Raw genomic sequence first — 20,086 nt, forward strand, 5'->3', positions numbered from 1 at the left:
TTCCTAGCACTCTTTTAACATATCTTCGGGTCGCGCTGCCACGCGAGGCTGGATTAATCCCAGAACCGTGGCTGTAAGCCGCCAGGAATCGAGGGCAGGCGTGGAGGCGCCCGATAGCCGTGGAGTCGGATATGATCTCTAAAAGAGGAAATCCAGGAGATCGCCGGGCCGATAGAGTTGTTACAGGCGGAGCACCCCCGAGAGGTCGTTTTCATTATAGAATACGCTTATGACAGCCTAGGGAGGTCCCTGTCATTATAGAATACGCTTATGACAGCCTAGGGAGGTCACTGTCATTATAGAATTCGCTTATAACAACACAGGGAGGTCGTTTTCATTACAGAATTCGCTTATAACAACACAGGGAGGTCGTTTTCATTACAGAATACGCTTATGACAGCCATAAGAGACTACGGTAACAACTCTGCGACACCTACCTGTTATTACAACACAGGCATGCTTGTGATTGTTAGAACCCAACCAGGCTTTTCTACAATGAAAACGTGGTGGGTATCAGCATAATGAAGTGCCCACGTTCCTGGGGGATTGTATTACATTAGTGGTAACCACAGGTGCCGCCGCCACAACGTCTTCCGTGTCGTCGATCGCCCCGATAACGTCAATATCATCGACACTACCCAAGTATTCCATCAGAAACTTGACGCCGAGGGGAACATCACGGAGTTCAAGGTCCGGGTCGTCGCGCGTGGCTTCCAGCAGAAGGACTACATGGAAACCTTCTCGCCCACCGCGAAACCAGCCACCATTCGCCTCATGTGCGCACTCGCTGTGTGCAACGGGTGGCCACTCCTCCAACTCGACGTCCGGAGCGCCTACCTTCTGGCACCCCTCGAGACCCCCGTCTACGTACAGCCACCCCCAGGCATGCTTGCACCGGGCGACGAGGGGAAGGTATGGGTGCTCGACCGTGCGCTTTACGGGCTCCCACAGTCCGGCCTCGCGTGGTACACGAAGTTCAGTGGCGATCTCCGGAAGCTCGGATTCACCCGCAGCGAGCGCGACCACTGGTTGTTCACCAAGGGGGAAGCCCAGGTGCAGGTCATGCTCGCGACCATCGTGGACAATATGTTCGCGACTGGGCCACTGGAACTACTCGAGCTGTTCCACACTGCGATCAAGGAGCTATACGACGTGAAGGACATGGGCGAACCGGAGTTTGTCGTCGGCATCGAGGTCCGCAGGACGCCCGAGCCCGAGCCCGACCTCATCTACTTGTCTCAACGCGCGGCGATCAACTCACTCGTGCGCACCCTCGGTCTCACTGGCGCCAAGAGCCTGTCTTCGCCCTGGCTTGCGGGTACCACTCTGTCCAAAGATCAGTGCCCCACGACCGACGCTGGGATCGTGGAGATGAAGAGGTACCCATACCGTGAAGGGGTCGGTGCCGCCATGCACATTGCGGTCACCACTCGGCCCGACATTGCCTTCACTGTGCAGCAGCTCTCCCGGTTCATGGCCAACCCTGGGCGCGAACACTGGGAGGCTTTGAAGCGCCTTGGACGTTACCTCATCGGCACCCGGGAGCTCGCGCTGTTGTCGCGCTCTCAACCACCGAGGCAGAATACATCGGCCTGACGCACGCAGCCAAGGAGGCGGTCTGGCTGCGTGGGTTGCTCGTGGAGGCGTACGACCCGGTGTTCGCGGATTACCCTATGCGCTTGTACAGCGACAACATCGCCGCTCTCGACCTCGCCAAGAACAACGCTTACCACTCGCGCATGAAGCACATCGATTTGAGGTACCACTACATCCGCGAGTTGGTCGAGGCGAAGGACGTCGCACTTGGGTACCGGCGCACGGAAGACATGCCGGCGGACGTGTTCACGAAGGGTTTGGGACGCTCGCGCATGGACCATCTTGCCGAGCTCTACGGCTTGGTCCCTCTGCCGCGCTGAGGGGGCGTGTTGTGGTCGGCGCACGGGCAGCGCACGCGCGCAGTGGGAACAGGTCAGCGCGTCCTTGGGGCGGCTGATTGGGCCGGGCCGGGGAGGGCCAGCTATGGACTTTGATGACCGACTTCGGACTAATGAGCTCGCGCGGCCTGGGCGCGCAAGCATCGATCGTTCCCGTTTGGAGAGTCCCCGCTTCCAGATATACTGGCGGGGGCTCGTCCGGCTTCCTCACGCATCTTGCTACTACCCGCGCGCGTGAGGAAGCTGGTATGTCTCCCACACTACGCTACTTATAACCATGCACTCACATATGTACTGCGGCAGACTCTATCGTCTGCTAGGTGAATATACACGCATCTTGCTACTACCCGCGCGCGTGAGGAAGCTGACTCTATCGTCTGCTAGACGCTCTACCGTGCATAGCCGCTATATCTTCAACAGTCGTGGTGAGCGCACTAACCGGCAACAGCACCAGTGAGAAGACAGGTAATCGTAAGAAGGGTAAGAACTCTGGGTCGAAGAAAAAAGGGACGGTCCCCTCATCCTCAGCGACGTTCTCATCGCCCCCTGGTCCCGCGCTGCCCTCGTCGACCCCCGTTCACGCACCGCCCTCGTTGACCTTCGGTCCCGCCCCGCCAGTCGCGCCACTGGGCCCCCTGCCACAGCCAACTGCCTTCGCGCAGAGTGCGCCACCTGGACTGCCCTCGTCGACTCCCGGCCCCATGCTGCCCTGGTCAACCCCCGGTCCCGCTCCGCCCTCATTGACCGCTGGTCCCCCGCTGCCCTGGTCAACCCTCGGCCCCGGTGCCCCGCTTGTCTTCCCGCCAGTCGCGCCACTGGGCTCCTTCCCGCAGCCACCTGCCTTCGCGCAGAGTGCGCAGCCTGGACCCACGCAGTTCGCGCCGCCGGGCTCTTTCCCGCTGCCACTTGCTGTTACGTCGAAGTCCGAGTTCCGTCGGGAACGAGGCCTAGACGCCGAGTGGTTATGTCCGTGAGAAGTCTCTTGGTGCCGACGCGAGTGAGCACGGTGCACTATCGAGTGGACCGGCGAGCGAGCGAGGTAGAAGGCAAGCAAGAGAGATGTATTGGCACTAGGCCAGAGGGACGTAGCTAGACAAGAGGTCGAAAGATGGGGAGCGCTATGCTGCGTCGTCCCTCTTATAAGTACAAAGGCCTTGAGGCCACGGTGCGTGAGGGGTGAGGTAGCGGTGCATGTACAACGAGTCCGTACGAGTCAGCATGAGTCATGGTAATGGTATGTAAGGGGGTGTGGTACCGCGAGGTTGCCATGAGGCGTGTGTATGTCCGAGGCAAGGCTGCGCAGCAGCATGAGGCAGGGGATAGGGGTGGTGTTACAGTAGCCCCTGAGGGCACGAGGCATAGTCCGTGACGGAGATGACGAGGGGGAAGGAAAAAGGGTAGGCGTACGCATGGTGTCCATAACACTTGCCTTCACGCAGGGTGCACCACCCGGACCTGTGCAGGGAACACCTTCCCCAGCCACGCCCCCCAGTCTTGCCTTCGCGCAGACCGCGTCCCCTGCCCTCGCGCCACCCCCGGCATTCTCATCGACCTCATTGACACCGCCTCCTTTTGAGCATCTTCCAGGCTTTGTAGAGAGTGCGCCTGCGCCGGGCGGTTTCTATTTGTCTACTGTCCCTCCCCGTGCCCACAGTTATAGGTACTAGTAGTCTTATATTGCTACGCTCATAGGTCACAAGTAGCTAGCTATAAGTCTCCTAATATAAATTTGTATGGCCTTTATAATGCGTGGACTAAGTGGCACTAGACTTGACTACCAAACGGAAGTCTTTGGCCCATGCGCGCACTTGCCGACACGTGCCCACTTCGACACGCGCCCACCCTCCCATCAACGCGTGGCTTCCCATCAATTCCACGGAAAACGCGGGCGTTGAGTATCGCGCTAGCCACGGCCCGTCACCCGGTCCCTTGGTGCACTTGGCGACCACGGGCTGGGATCTCCCGCCGCCACCGCCGCTGCCGCCGCCCTCCCATCATTCCTGCTGATGCGCCGTCGCCCTCCCATCATGTCTGCTGATGTGCCGCCACCCGGCAACATTTTCCCGTGCCTGGAGGGGGTGGGTGCGCACTCTGCACAGGTAAGTGCTCTGTCCCCTCGTATTATCTCCCTCTGCTTGTTATGTAAACAGAACGAATGTATTCGCATAAGTAAATAGTACATGTTTGCAAAAAAACGAAGCGAATCGGTGGAGGGGCGCAGGAGATAGCGAGCTCGCCGTCGGACACAGCAAGCTCGAGGGGGCGGACAGGCGTGCGGCGGGCAGGAGGCGCGCGGCGGGGGCGTGGGAGATAACGTAGGAGATTAGATGGGCGGGGGCGCGGGAGATAACAAGGCTGATGGGAGATATCGAGGGGATGGGAACACGTGATGGGCTAGGGGACTTAGGAGGGGGGACGTTCGAGCACTTCCCTGTAGGGAAACAGCTCGGGTTTATTGGGGGGATTATTCAAACGTGCGGGGGAGCACGTATTCAGGTCTACTTGACCCGGGCCACCCCCCCCCGGTGGCACGGGCTAAGGGGGCCTGATTGATGTGAGGTACAGGTGACATCGAGTTGGAGAAGTGGCCAGCCGTTGCGCGCTGCGAGCGCGCACATGAGCCGAATGGTGGCCGGCTTCGCAGTGGGTGAGAACGTCTCGTGGTAGTCCCGCTGTTGAAATCCTCGCGCGACTACCCGCACCTTGAACTCTTTGATCTTCCCCTCTGACGTGGGAGCGGGCCGCGAACGCCAATCGGAGGAGAGGGAGGGGTGGATGGGTGTAGATGGAGGTTGGATGACCTCGATGTAGTGGTGCAGAGGCGTTGCCGGCACTAGGCGCAAAGCAGACGCAAACTAGAGTCACGCGAGGGATGTCTAGCCCACAAAGACCAAGTTAACATAGCTCTACAGACATACAGGCAATCGAGATACTCACCTAGCCCACAAAGACCAAGAGGTCGAGATGAGGGCTAGGACACGAAGTGCAAGTGCTAAGAGAGTCCGCGATACGGGCGCTTAAGCGCGGGAACAACCTTCCAATATAGTAGCAGGCAGAGAAAAGGCAAGGAAAAGGCGAAAAATAATACATAGGGCGAGTCCAGAGTCCGTTCCACGACATTACCCCCCTCCTAAAACCCATCCGTCCCGGATGGACATGATCCTCCCCTCCTGCCAGTCTTCCTTCTCCGCTTCTGCGTGCTCAGGGTGCTCAACCCTCCTCCACGGCAGCGCGGCGAATAGAGTCGCAGATATCTTGCAAGGCGCGTTGGGATTACGCTCGTAGAACTCTGCGACCTTCTCTGGGGCATTGGCGACGTTCGCCGCTGGTTCCCACGAGTCGTCACCCTCTCCATATCCCTTCCACCGCACCTGGAACTGAAGCCGGCGGTTGAAGAACCGACTGTCCAGAATCCTCTCCACCACGTACTCTTCCTCTCCATCCACTTCCACCGGCTCTGGTGGTGGTGCTCGTCGCCCGTTCACCTCGTTCCCTCCATACTTGGACAGCCGATCCACATGTACGACCGGGTGGATCTTGAGCGTGGGTGGGAGTTCGAGACGATAGGCTAGGTCACCCACGCGTTTGACCACCTTGTAGGGTCCCAGCTGCCGGACACCAAGCTTGCGCGTTGCCTGGTGCACACTGATGTCTTTTGCGCTAAGCCAGACCTTGTCTCCGACTTCGAATGCCTTCCGATCACGAGGGTGTTCCTCTGCGAAGTGGACCTTCATCTTCGCCTTGCCTGCGCGCAGCACTGATTCAATGTCCTTCTGTGCTTGGCGCATGCCCTCTAGACGATCCTCGAGATGAGGGAAGCGAGTCTCTGTTCCCACTGGTACCGTGAAGTCTGGCTTGTACCCGTACATGACCTCGAAGGGCGTGTGGTTGTGCGCAGAGTGGATTCGGCTGTTCAGTGCGAACTCGGCAGTTGGCAGATAGCGTACCCAGTCGTCTTGCCGTTTGCGTACGAACAGGCGCAAGTGCTGCTCTACTTCCTGGTTCGTTCGCTCGGTCTGTCCGTTAGACTGAGGGTGGTACGCAGTGGTGAGTGCATGTTCAATGCCGAGCTTGCCGTAGAGTTCGTGCATGACACAAGCGGCGAACTGGGGACCACGGTCTGACACGATCTTCCGAGGGACACCATGTAGGCGGAAGATCTCGCGGTAGTGCAGGTCTGCAATGCCAGCAGCGTCGACGCTGTCGCGTGTGGGGAGGACGTGACACTGTTTGCTATAGTGGTCGACGTACACCGCGATTGCGTTGAACCCTTCGCACTCTGGGAGCCCAGTGACCAGGTCTACTCCCACCACCTTCCAGGGGGCCTCAGGGACGTCGTGCGGATGCAAAGTGGAGCGTGGATGTGGGGCTGGCTTGTAGCGTTGACAGCGCTCGCAGCCTGCGACGTACTTGGCCACGAAGAGCGCCATCCCAGGCCACCAGTAGTGTCGGCTGACGAGCTCAAGGGTGCTGCTGCGTCCAGGGTGTCCAGCTGTGACCGAGTCGTGGCATCGCCGAAGAACCTCTCGTCTGAGCTCTGGGTCGGCCGGCACGTATAGACGACCTTCATGATACACCAGGCCCCTGTGCTCTTCCCACTCAGCCACTCCACTTGCCACCTTGCGAGGTGGCGCCGCAAGCCCACTTCTAACCTCCACTTCGCGCTTGGTGCACTCACGGATGCGTTGCTCGAGCAGATCGGTGTCGCTGCAGATGGTTGCAGCTAGCTGAGCGAACCGTTCTGGCTTGAGTACGACCTGCTCCTGGTTGTCCTCTGCGTCTGTGACCTGATGAGTGGGGAGACGCGAGAGAGGATCTGCCTGCGTGTTCGTCTTCCCAGGCTTGTGGGTGAGGACGAAGTCGAAGCGTGCCAACCAGATTGACCATCGTGCTTGCTGCCGTGAGAGATGCTGAGCAGTACGCCAGTACTCGAGGTTCCGATGATCCGTGATGATCTCGAAGGGATCAGGAAGGCCCTCAAGGTAGTGGCGCCAGTCCTCCAATGCTCGGATGATCCCCAAGAGCTCTCGGTCGTAGATCTCGTAGTTGCGCTCTGCATCCGACATGGACTCTGAGCGGAACGCGATCGGGTGCCATAGGCCGTCGGGGAGCTTCTGGAGCAGAACGCCACCCGTTGCGAATCCAGAAGCGTCCACCTCAAGTCTGGTGGGTCGATGTGGTGCCCATGTAGCGAGAACCGGTTCGCTGATGAAGGCGTCCTTGAGCGCGCGGAATGCCTGACGCTGCGCGAACTCCCATGTCCACGCGACGTCCTTCTTCGTCAAGTCGTTCAAGGGACGAGCCAGCCTAGCAAAGTCCTTGATGAAGCGACGATAGAAGTTGGCAAATCCAAGGAAACCGCGCAGATCTCGCAGGTTACGAGGATCTGGCCAGTCGCGCACGGCTTTGACCTTCACCGGGTCCATGCTGACCGAGCCCTGACGGATCACCAGCCCCAGGTACTCCACCTCCTCCCGCTCAAACTCGCACTTCTCAGGGCGCAGGTAGAGGTCGTGCTCCTCCAACCGCTGAAGTACTTCGTGAACCAGTCGACGGTGCTCCTCTAGGGTGTCCGTGAAGATGAGGATGTCGTCCAGGTACACCGCTACCTTGCCCTGCGCAATGAGATCCGCGAAGATCGAATTCATCAGCACTTGGAAGGTGGCTGGCGAATTGGTGAGCCCGAAGAACATAACCTTGGGTTCGAACAACCCTCGGTTAGTGACGAAGGCAGCCTTCCATTCGTCACCCTCCTTGATCCGGACGTTGTGGTACCCCCAGCGCACGTCGAACTTGGTGAAGTACTTCGCTTCCCGCAGCCGGTTCACGATGTCTGAGGCGAGAGGAAGCGGATAGCGGTTCTTGACGGTGACATCGTTCAGCTTCCGGTAGTCCTGTACTAACCGGAGCTTCCCGTCCTTCTTCTTGACAAAGAAGACTGGAGACGCCATGGGGGACTTAGAAGGTGTGATGTATCCCTTGCGCATGTTGTCCTCCAGGAACCGATCAAGCTCCTCCTGCTCGTTCAGAGGCATGGGGAAAACCTTGGAGCGGATCGACTCAGGCGCATCAGGCTTGAGGTCGATCGCGTGGTCGTAAGGTTTCGACTCAGGGAGACGCTCTGATTCAACCTCGGAGAACACCTTAGCGTGGCGTCGATACTCCTCCGGGACCATCTCCTCGAACGTCTTCTGAGGTTTCCCCTTGTTGGCAGCCTCTGCCAGCTGCGTCGAATAGGTGTAGCCTGCCGCACACCACACCTCCTCCCTCGCATCCTCCAACACTCCTGCCTTCTGCCACTTCCGTCGCTGTGCCCGGTTCGCGTTGATACGCTCGAACGCAGGCCGTTCCTCCTCCTCCTCGTCCGTCTCAATCCGCATCTCTCCCTTCTCCCAGTCTATCTCCGGATTCACCGTACGTAACCAAGGCAAGCCAAGAATCATGTCCTCTGGTCCCAGATCTGTAACTAAGAAATCGAGACGCTCGCTATATGTACCCATACCTAACGTAAGCCTTGTGAAATGCGTAATACTGCCTGCTTTGTTCTTTGTACCGTCGATATTGTGCACTGTGATCTCCTTGAACAACGGGTGCACCGAAATACCATGCCTATCTATGAACCTTTTACTAACAAAAAGCGAAGTCGCACCAGAGTCAATCATTGCTGCGGTCTTAACACTCTTATCGTTTCCTTTTACTATCACGCTAGTGCGAAAATGCGAACCGGATCGATTTGCTTCAGGTATAGTACAGCTATCTACGGTATCGTACGCGCTAGGTACAGGTTCAGGGAAAGAAGAAGAAGAGACCTTGGGTGGGGGCACCGCTGCCACAGCTCTTAAGCGGGCCCGTTCGGAAAAGACTTTTGGAGCAGTTCAAGCTCGCCACGGAGGATCTTCTGCTGCTCCGTCATCTGCTGCATCTGCTCGAGGATTGCGTTGATCCCCTGCACATTGGAGTTCGCCGTTGAGGTCAACGCGACCGGGCTGTCCTCGGTGGTAGCTGCAACACGCTGCTGACCGCCCAAGCGTGGCCTGCCCAGTGCCTTGCTCTGGCAAACACTCTGGCGATGGCCACGGCCTCCGCACCAGCGACAAGTCTCGTTCGAGTGGTTGCCGTCCTTCTTCTGGTGGTCAGTCGCACCACAGCCCCAGCACCTGCCGTTCATCGACCGCCTGAACTCGCTCAGCTTGGCAGCATCAATGTCCATCGCGTCGGGGTCGCGGGAGGTGCGCATGGTCGAGGGAGTTGCCACAGATGCGAACTGCCCAGTGGCGGTACGAGGGACGGACGGAGTCGCAACAGACTTGCCCTGTTCGCGCGCACGCTCAGCCTTGCGTGTGCGAATGCGCATGTCGAGGTCGGTAGCGACCTGAATGAGGTCGGGGAGTGCAGAAGTGTTGCGAGCAGTATGCACCAGCTCGTCCTTGATCTCCGAAGAGAGGTGCTCGTAGAACCGGTCACGGAGGTCGGTCTGGCTGTAGCCGGTCCTGTCCGCAAGCTCATTGAACCGCGCGTAGTACTCGACGACAGAGAGGCTACGCTGGTGCAGGGCCTGCAGGGCTGCCTTCGCGTCGACTGCCTCGTCGGCCGTCTCGAATCGCGTTTTGAACGCCGCTCTGAAGGTCGTCCAGTCGTTGTTGAACACTGCCAGCCCGTTACCAATCGTTTCCAGGTAGGGGGTAGCCCAGATCGCAGCGTCATCGGTGAGGAGAGTTAGAGCCGACTTGATCCACTTCGCGTCGTCGCGATCGAAGCCGCCCGTGGCGTTGGCAGTGTTCAGATGGCCACCCATCTGCATCGCGTAGACTTGGAAGGATGCTACGAAGCGGCGTGCATCCGAACTGGTCTTGCCGTTGTACGGCTGGGGCTTGTTCGTGACCTTTGTCGCGTCCTTCGTGGCTTGGGTGTTGACGTTCGAAGCCACCGTCGCATTCGTCATAGCTTGGGGAAGGGTGGTGGACAGGTTCTGGAACGCGGTTGCCAGATTTGTCACCGCCTGCGTAAGGTTGGCCTGTCCGGCAACCAACTGCTGCTGGTTCGCGGTGAGGGCCTGCATGAGGGCCTGAAACTGCTGGGCATCCATGACTAGGGGTGGGATAGGAGTGTGGGTCTCGTCGAATCTAGCCCTGCGGGTCGTGTAGGTGACAGGGGTACAGATATGAGGACACGGTTGGTCGTCGCACTCTTGCCAGAGGAGGTCGTTTCGCTCGTTGCGGACGATGTGGACGTGCTGGTTGTTTTCAGTGTCAACCGCGTGCTGATGACCTGCGCAAGCCACCGTGCTCTAGGAACCAGGGTACGCTCCGGGGAAGTGAACACCTATTGAGGCTTCCGGGCAGCCAATCAGTCGGGATGACCAACTGCGCGGATAGAGTCGTCGGCCGGGAGCGGGGTAGTGTTCTCAGAGTGTGATACTCGAGCTCAACAGACCCAGGGAGACTGCGATACGCTCAGAGCCTTATAACTCCGGCAGGTATGCAGGGTAGGGGAAGAGCGGGGCGAGTGGCACAGGGTGGGGACGATGCTTGCGCGAGTGGGGGCGATCCGATGCTTTGATGCCAGCACTCACTGGTTAGATCTCGACCTAATGACGCGGGAGCGGGCCGCGAACGCCAATCGGAGGAGAGGGAGGGGTGGATAGGTAGAGATGGAGGTTGGATGACCTCGATGTAGTGGTGCAGAGGCGTTGCCGGCACTAGGCGCAAAGCAGACGCAAACTAGAGTCACACGAGGGATGTCTAGCCCACAAAGACCAAGTTACATCAGGAAAACCCCAAAATGCGAATTAGCACTAACAGCGTGAAATTAGTCCTAATGGCTCGTCTAATCGGGATAACAGAATCGGGGGATCTAGTCACAACTAATATGTGATAGTTGGGTACTAGCAGTACAATTGATCATCTATTCTCAATAATTCTAGCGGCTCTCTCACTAATTCGTGTAATTCACTGGTATCTGATCTCCCATGTCACTAATTTGAACGTCACACAGATATATTGCAGCTAACTAGAGTAACATTGAAAGGACGACATAGGGGACCATATGGACGATGCTGTAGGTGCAACACACCGGCAAAACGGGCAAAACAGGTGAGGTGGGCAATGTGGGGGCGACGCGGGCGGGGACGATACAAACACGGGGCCGAGACAGGGGTAGGGTGGGTGACGCGGACACGGGCGACACGAGTCGGGCGAGGGCAAAATGGGTGACGCGCGGGCAATGTTGATGAGGGCGTGATGTGGGTGAGACGTGGACAACGCGCGGGCGAGGCGACGAGACGTGGGTGAACGCAAGGGTGGTGAGCGACACGCCGGCAGACGAGGGCGAGATAGACGACGCAGGACGAGATGTGGACGATGCGGGGGCGACAGAGACGTTGATGCAGGGGCAGCGCAGAAGACACGGGCGACGTGGTGACGACACGTGGGCAACGCGGGTGTGGTGGGTGAGGAGAGCGACACGGGGGCGAACGCAGACAACGCGGGGGCGACGAGAGCGCGGTGGGTGATAGGTGAGGCACATGAAGTTGGCGATACAGGCGACGCAAGGGCGAGACAAGGCGACATGGGCTAGAGCGAGACGGGCAAAAGGAGGTGGGTGACTCCTGTGGCAAACAAAACAGAGACGGAATGAATACTCACTTAGAAAGACAGGCTGAACGTCGGCGTCGCAGGCGGGAGCTTGCTTCCCGCTTATGCCGGCGCGACAGTGCTTGAATACGCGTATCCTGGGAGTCCTGCTCGTAATCGATGGGATGGAGAGTGATAAGGGAGGGCTGTGCGTCGTGCCGTCAGTGATGTGGGTGCGCGGGTGACGCGGGCGAGGCGGGCGAGGTGGCAACGCAGGTGAGCAGGGCGAGCACAACGCAGCGGACAAGGGTGACAAGGTGGGTGACGTGGGCGACGCGGGAGGCGAGGGAAAGACGGGCGAGGTGAGCGACGCGGGCAAGAGCGAGACGGGCGAGAGCGAGACGGGCGAGAGCGAGACGGGCGAGAGCGAGACGGGCGAGAGGAGTGAGGAGAGGTGAGGACGATGAGGACGACGATGGTGCTGGCAGAGCCAGTGCCAAGTGCCGGAGTCCACGCGACGCGCGTCGATTCCCACGCGTCCGGGGCTGCCAGCACGTCGTCCTTGCGTCGTCCTTCCCTTCGTCGTCTCCCTGACACCGAGCTCGTCCTCCCCGTCCTCCACATCCCGGACCCCTTCGTCTCCCCAGCCCATATTCTGCGCCCTTTGTCTCAACCTCCTGACCCCACAATGTGCAACCGCAACGACGTCTGTGGTCACGCCCCGCCCCGGTGAGTCCCCCGCTCCACCCTCTTGCGCTTCCTACCTCGCCCACCGCCTCCCCAGGTCCTACCCGCGCCATCGTCCCCGTCCCCGCAACCAGCACGTCCCAACAGACATGCTTGGGACGCTCGTTCCCGATGTGATCGTGGGACGCCGTCGTTAGCCCCCGTCTACCGCAACGCCGTTCACCTGCGCTTGCCCCGTATGCAACCTTGGTGCGCGGTCTCCTCGTCTCGAGTGGGTCGTGAAGGAGAAAGAGGCCTGCGCCGCGGCGGTCACGCGCGTGAAGGTTCACGCCCTCGGACGACAGGGTACGGAGGAGGGCACAACCTCAGTGTTCAGAGGTGAGCCTTTCCCGTCTCGCCTGTTCTGCGCTCGCCCGCTCATGCATTCTTGCCCGTGTCGTCCAAGTCGCCCGCGTCCGCCTTGCCTGCACTGCCCCTGTCGCCCACCTGGCCCATCTCGCCCTGGCCCGCGTCGCCCACCTTGCCCTCGCTCTGGCCCGTGTCCCTCTCATCTGTTCGCCCTCGTTCTTGCTCGTCTCGCTCTCGTTCACCTTGCCCGGCCCCGCGTCACCCACGTCGCTCTTGCCTGTCTCCCCCTAACGCGCGTCACCAACCTCCGCCGCCTCGCCCTTGCCCGTCTCGCCACCTGTGGTTACCACTAATGTAATACAATCCCCCAGGAACGTGGGCACTTCATTATGCTGATACCCACCACGTTTTCATTGTAGAAAAGCCTGGTTGGGTTCTAACAATCACAAGCATGCCTGTGTTGTAATAACAGGCAGATGACGCAGAGTAAGGCTGTTTGCGGATCGATCCACGGATGATCCGGATCCGAACCCACGGATCAGGCGACTTCCGGGGGCTTGATCCAGATCCGCTGGAAGAGCCGGAACCGCGGGAGCCGGAGCCGCGGATTGCGGCTCCACCCGTGGATAGAGCCGCAAGCGATAGTGATCCATGGATATCCACAGATACGGATCACCCAAATATGTAGGACACAAAAATATATTCATGTTATACTAATAACAATGTAGGTACAAGTGGAGAGGTTGCTGCGAGGCAAAGGGGCAGCGGCGGCAGAGAGAAGAGGGGAAGGCAAGAAGCCCACGTGGGCGTTTGCGGAACGGGTGGGGGACGTGAGCGAAGCGGGAGGATGTGGGTGAGGCAGGGGGAGGTGGACGACGCAGCTGGCGACATCTATGATCCAGGTAAGGTAGGCGCGAGTGCTGGCGAGGATGACGCGGGCGAAACACGGGCAACACAAGGGAGGCTCGTCGGCGACAAGAGCGAGACAGTGGCGACGCAGACGAGTTGGCGACGCAAGTGACACGGGCAAGGGCGAGACAGGCGAAGGCGAGGGGGAGACAATGGCGATGCACCGGCACGGGGAAAATGCAGATGATACGGGGGATGTGGGTGAGAAGGGCGAAGCGGCGAGGGCGAGACGCGGACGAGGTGAGATGGGCGAGGCGGCGAGTGACGACGACGAGGGCGCGAGGGTGAGGATGATGCGGGGACGAGGCGTGAGCGATGCGGGCGCGGCGCGGGCACGTTCGCAGGACGAGGGCTGCACGGAGGAGGGTGTGGCTGGCGACGCGGGGGCAAGGCAAAGGCGTGGCGGGTGAAGTGGGCGCGACATGTGGACGATGCAGACGAGGTGGGGGACGCGCGGGTGATACACGGGCAATATGGGAGAGGCTGAGATGGAGAGCGCGAGGCAGAGGGCGAGGGTCGTCTGGGGAGGGGGCCAGCGAGGGCTGCCAGTGCGGGGGAATGGAGGTAGGGAAGGACTCACCAGGGAAATCAAGGTCGCAGGAGCTCACCGCGACCTCACAGAACGGCCGTGCCCGCGAGCGCAATGACGCCGTGTGGACGGAGAGTGTGGTGACGCAGGGACGTCGGTGATGCGGGCGACGTGGGGCAGGAGGGAAACGAGGGAGACGCGGGGGAGACGAGGCCGATGCGGGCAAGGGCGACTCAGGCAAGGGCGACGCGGGGGCTAGAGGGTGAGGGCGCGAGGGCGTGGGTGGGAAGGCAGAGGGCAGGAGGACGCGGACACAGAGGCGGAAAGGAAGGCCAGGACAGAGGACGCGAGATCGAGGGCTGGGGAAACGCGAACGTGGCAGGGGCGACACGGGCGAGGTCAAGGCGAGAGAGCGTGGTGGAAGGGCGAGGGCTAGCGTCGTCCGGGAGGGGTTCCGGTGCGTTGCTAGCGTGGGGGAGGAGGAGGCGACGCGGGAAGCAGGGCGAGGAGGACTCACTGAAGAAGATCGGGGCCGTGGGAGCTCACCGCGACCCCACAGAACGGCGCGGCGCACGCGCGCGATGACGCCGCGTGGACGATGCGGGCTGTGGGCGAGGGCGACGCGGGCGAGACGCTTGACACGGGCGAGACGGGAGACGCGGGAGACGCATGACGCTGAGGACGGTGCGGAGAGGGCGAGCCTGAGGGTCGTCTGGGGGAAGCGGGAGGCAACGCGGGGAGCAAAGGGGCAGGTAAGGACTCACCAGAGGGAGTTCACCGCGCAAGCGCACGCGGCCGTTCTGTGGGGTCACGATAATGCTGCGAGGACGGAGGATCGAGCATCGCGGGCGACGCGGGACTTGTGGGCGACGTGGGCAAGGGCGAGGGTGACGCGGGCAAGGGATGAGGCGGCGAGGGCGTGGCGGATAGACGGCCAAGGTGGGCGGGAGAGCGCAGGCGGGCGCGGAGGACGCGGAGGACGCGGACGATGGAGAATGCGGACGGTGGAGGGCGCGAGGTCGGGGGAGTTGTCGGCGCGGACGGAAACTGGAAGGGGGAGGCGACGCGGGGAGCATAGGGGGCGGTGAAGACTCACCAAATGAGATCCGGGCCGCGGGAGCTCACCGCGACCCCACGGCACAGCTCCTGGGCTTGAGGACGGCCGCGCGCGCTCACGCGACGACGCCGCGCGGACGGAGGGTGGAAGGCAAGCGGAGGAGGAATGAGGAGAGGAGGCGGGATCAGGGCGGGCAAGTGACGCGCGAGACCCGCGTTCGAATCCGAACACTGCCCGATCGGGACGGATTCCCGCGTGCAGACGCCGGATGCAGGCGTCAAAAGCTCTCGAAATGACAGACAATAGCATTGTATCAATATCTCAGTCACTTTTGAACCAATTCACACACAGGTTATATCGTTAGAAAGCTGCTTCAAATGGCTTTCGATTGACATATCTTAGATAGTATAAATACACGTATTTCGTGAGAATCTGCGGATAACCCGTGGATCGAGCCGCAAATCCGCCAATTTTCAGCCCCCTTGATCCGGAGCTGCTGGGAGCCGGAGCCGGAGAGAGCTGGAGCCGCCCGGCTCATGATCCCCGGCTCACGGCTCCGGATCATTGCGGGTATACCCGCGAAGTGAGCCGGAGCTGCAAACAGCCTTAACGCAGAGTTATTACAGTGATCTTTCAGGCTGTCATAAGCAAATTCTGTAATGACAGGAGCCTCTCTGGGCTGTAATAAGTGAATTCTCCAATGACAGGGACCCCTCTGTGTTGTTATAAGTGAAATCTGTAATGACAGAGACCCCTCTGGGCTGTTATAAGCCTTATTCTTAATGACAGCACCCTCCCAGAGCTTGTATAAGTGACGTACTTTATAACAAAAGCCTCTCAAGCTGTAATAAGCCTTGTTAGTAATGACAGGGCGACACCTAGGCTGTTATAAGTGACGTACTTTATGACAAAAGTCTTCTAGCCTTGTAATAAGCTGATATTCTAATGACAGTACCTTCCCAGAGGTGTAATAAGCCCCATTTATAATGAAAAAGCAACCCCAGTGCTGTAATAACCCACATAAGGTACTGTCTAGCTATTAATAGCCTTATATTGTGGCTGGCCTGGCTGGCCATTAATACCTGGCATACGGGTACTCTACCCCACCCTGCAGCCCCCAATTGGGTGAATAGTAGCTGCCTACAAGACAGTTATCAATAGTGGCGGGTAGCAGCACGTTCCTGCAGCCAGAATAGGGTGCAATAGCTGGTTCCTGCACATAAACGGTAGGGGTTGCACAGCTGGGTGGGGTGGGAAAACGGCCAGGCACTATATATATATCGAAAGGAGCATCATGTAGCTTTCAAACACATCCAAGAGCATGCCATTTGGAGCAGTATCAGCAGAGATACAGATGTACCCCTGTTTTTGCCGATAGGCACATCCACTAGAATTGGTAATTGTGGATGGATCCCCTCCGTTCTTCTTTCATAGTGTGTGGTTCTCTCTCCAATAGACGGGATTGAAGTCCGATCTGAAAAATATGCACACAATCTAGATTAGATCACTGATTACGCTTCAGCCACAGCACTTTTGATGGCTTGATATCTCTGCACCACATTCCCCGATAAGCATTTGGTTTGTTGCAGTCTCTTACATGCTCATATGCAAATACGCTCTGGGTGTCATTTAGACGTGAAACACTCTGGACATGTCCCTGCGCATCTGTGCACGTTCAACACCCCTTCATTCATAGCTCCACAACCACTGCTCATATTGCCAAGCATCTTGCTGTGTTATATTTAAAATCTACCGCCTAACCTGCTCCCATTGTCAAAATCGTCATCAGGATGTATTTTAAACATATCTGTTCTTATCTTTATTCCCATCAATTCCTGTTCCTATCTTCACCATATCGTCTGATAACATTGGACATAACCGATCTGAATTACTCTTCACTTCACGTATTAAACACATCAACAATCATGAGATTTGGTCAGGAACTCAAGAAGATATGGCATCTGCAGTAGCAACAGGGTGCACTTTTGCTTCGCAGCTACACCTCCCACTTCACACAACCATGCAATTGGGCCCACACAGACATTGATATGGTGTAATGACACATGGAACATGTTTGTGTATACTACTAAACTCAATAGAGCATAACTGCCACACTTGGGGGTGAGTATACCACTGGATGCTTGCATGTATGGGTGTTATGTGAAGAGGTTTTATGCCACACTGTGCAGCTCAGTATTGCATTCCAGGCCCTGATGTGACATCTCAGCCAATTCTTGGCCGATCAACAAGATTATTTTTGCATCTTGAAGCTGTGTTCTATCTGAGTTCAGATTAACTACATATACCACTATCAGACCAGCGAGTAGCCTCAGATCAGGAGGTAAACTGAAGGTGAGATATGGGTTTACCAAGACTATCAGATATGCGATAAGAGATTTTGAACCTGATTTCGGCTCCGCTTTACAATGCTGAATGATTGCAGCAAACAGCATGGTGATTGGGGCTGCAGTTGTGGAGCTATGAATGAAGGGGTGTTGAACGTGCACAGATGCGCAGGGACATGTCCAGAGTGTTTCACGTCTAAATGACACCCAGAGCGTATTTGCATATGAGCATGTAAGAGACTGCAACAAACCAAATGCTTATCGGGGAATGTGGTGCAGAGATATCAAGCCATCAAAAGTGCTGTGGCTGAAGCGTAATCAGTGATCTAATCTAGATTGTGTGCATATTTTTCAGATCGGACTTCAATCCCGTCTATTGGAGAGAGAACCACACACTATGAAAGAAGAACGGAGGGGATCCATCCACAATTACCAATTCTAGTGGATGTGCCTATCGGCAAAAACAGGGGTACATCTGTATCTCTGCTGATACTGCTCCAAATGGCATGCTCTTGGATGTGTTTGAAAGCTACATGATGCTCCTTTCGATATATATATAGTGCCTGGCCGTTTTCCCACCCCACCCAGCTGTGCAACCCCTACCGTTTATGTGCAGGAACCAGCTATTGCACCCTATTCTGGCTGCAGGAACGTGCTGCTACCCGCCACTATTGATAACTGTCTTGTAGGCAGCTACTATTCACCCAATTGGGGGCTGCAGGGTAGGGTAGAGTACCCGTATGCCAGGTATTAATGGCCAGCCAGGCCAGCCACAATATAAGGCTATTAATAGCTAGACAGTACCTTATGTGGGTTATTACAGCACTGGGGTTGCTTTTTCATTATAAATGGGGCTTATTACACCTCTGGGAAGGTACTGTCATTAGAATATCAGCTTATTACAAGGCTAGAAGACTTTTGTCATAAAGTACGTCACTTATAACAGCCTAGGTGTCGCCCTGTCATTACTAACAAGGCTTATTACAGCTTGAGAGGCTTTTGTTATAAAGTACGTCACTTATACAAGCTCTGGGAGGGTGCTGTCATTAAGAATAAGGCTTATAACAGCCCAGAGGGGTCTCTGTCATTACAGATTTCACTTATAACAACACAGAGGGGTCCCTGTCATTGGAGAATTCACTTATTACAGCCCAGAGAGGCTCCTGTCATTACAGAATTTGCTTATGACAGCCTGAAAGATCACTGTAATAACTCTGCGTCATCTGCCTGTTATTACAACACAGGCATGCTTGTGATTGTTAGAACCCAACCAGGCTTTTCTACAATGAAAATGTGGTGGGTATCAGCATAATGAAGTGCCCACGTTCCTGGGGGATTGTATTACATTAGTGGTAACCACAGGTGGTCTCGCCCTTGCCCGCGTCACTCACCTCGCCCGTCTTTCCCTCGCCTCCCGCGTCGCCCACGTCACCCACCTTGATCTCGCATGCCTCGTGTCAGCATCACCGCCTGGTCAGCGTCGCCCACCTTAACCCGTCTAACCCCCGCGTCGCCGACATTTCTTCCCCATATCGCCTGTGTCGCCTATCTTGCCTGCGTTCGTCCTCACGTCGCCCGCGTCTTGCCCCCCATGTCGCCACATCACCTGCGTTCACCCCCGCATTGCTTGCGCTGCGTCGCCCGGTGCGTTGTCTGGCGTGTTGTCCATCTGCCCCCGCGTTGCCCGTGTTCACCCACGTCTTGTCCCCACATGGCGCTCTGCCCACCTCGCCCATCGTGCCCGCGTCACCGTAGCATAGTACTTATATCCCTACATTTGAATATATCTGCTTTGAGCTCTCCAAATGCGTGACTACCTGTGTGCTTATTGTCTCTAAATTCCGTCTAATTGCGTGTCTAAGGGTGATAATCACCCCTAATGTCTGCCCAATGTGTGTCTAATTCCCCACTACATGCCCAAATACCCGGAGTAGCACATGGCTAATTGTCGAGCTATTCTGTCTAATGGTCCGAATTCGCAGGGGACCGATCTAATTAGACACTAATCGATAATCCACGCTAATAGCCGATAATCAGCTAAATTAGTGCCATTAGTGCGAATTCGCACTTTGGGGTTTTCCTGATGTAACATAGCTCTACATACATACAGGCAATCGAGATACTCACCTAGCCCACAAAGACCAAGAGGTCGAGATGAGGGCTAGGACACGAAGTGCAAGTGCTAAGAGAGTCCGCGATACGGGCGCTTAAGCGCGGGAACAACCTTCCAATATAGTAGCAGGCAGAGAAAAGGCAAAGAAAAGACGAAAAATAATACGTAGGGCGAGTCCAGAGTCCGTTCCACGACACCCTCAGCGTCCAGCTTCTGGTGGAAGACTTGTGTGGTGTCAATGACGTCAACACCTGCCGGGCAGTCGACAATACGGAAGACGTTGTGGCGCCGAAGGTTGTCCATCTCGCAATGGATGGCCTCTTCCCACTGTCCCCAGTAAGGTGATGCTTGTGCCTCGCGCAGGTTCTTCGGGTCGTCGCCTAGCTGAACCAGACCGACCGCATAGTGCGCGGCCCAGCGGTATGCTACGTCCAGGGAAGTGGTCTCCGGTTGAGGTGTGTCTGTGGTGTCCGGGATGACGCTGGCGAGGGCGACAAGATCTCCCATGATGTCCCGTGCGTGCGTCGCGTTTGCTCGTGTGCGCCCGTCCGTCGTCCCGACTCCGTCCTGAATGTCGTGCAGCCAGCGCGAG

Source organism: Epithele typhae (genome assembly GCF_022376455.1).
Source record: "Epithele typhae strain CBS 203.58 chromosome Unknown BXZ73scaffold_74, whole genome shotgun sequence".
Classification (NCBI taxonomy): domain Eukaryota; kingdom Fungi; phylum Basidiomycota; class Agaricomycetes; order Polyporales; family Epitheliaceae; genus Epithele; species Epithele typhae.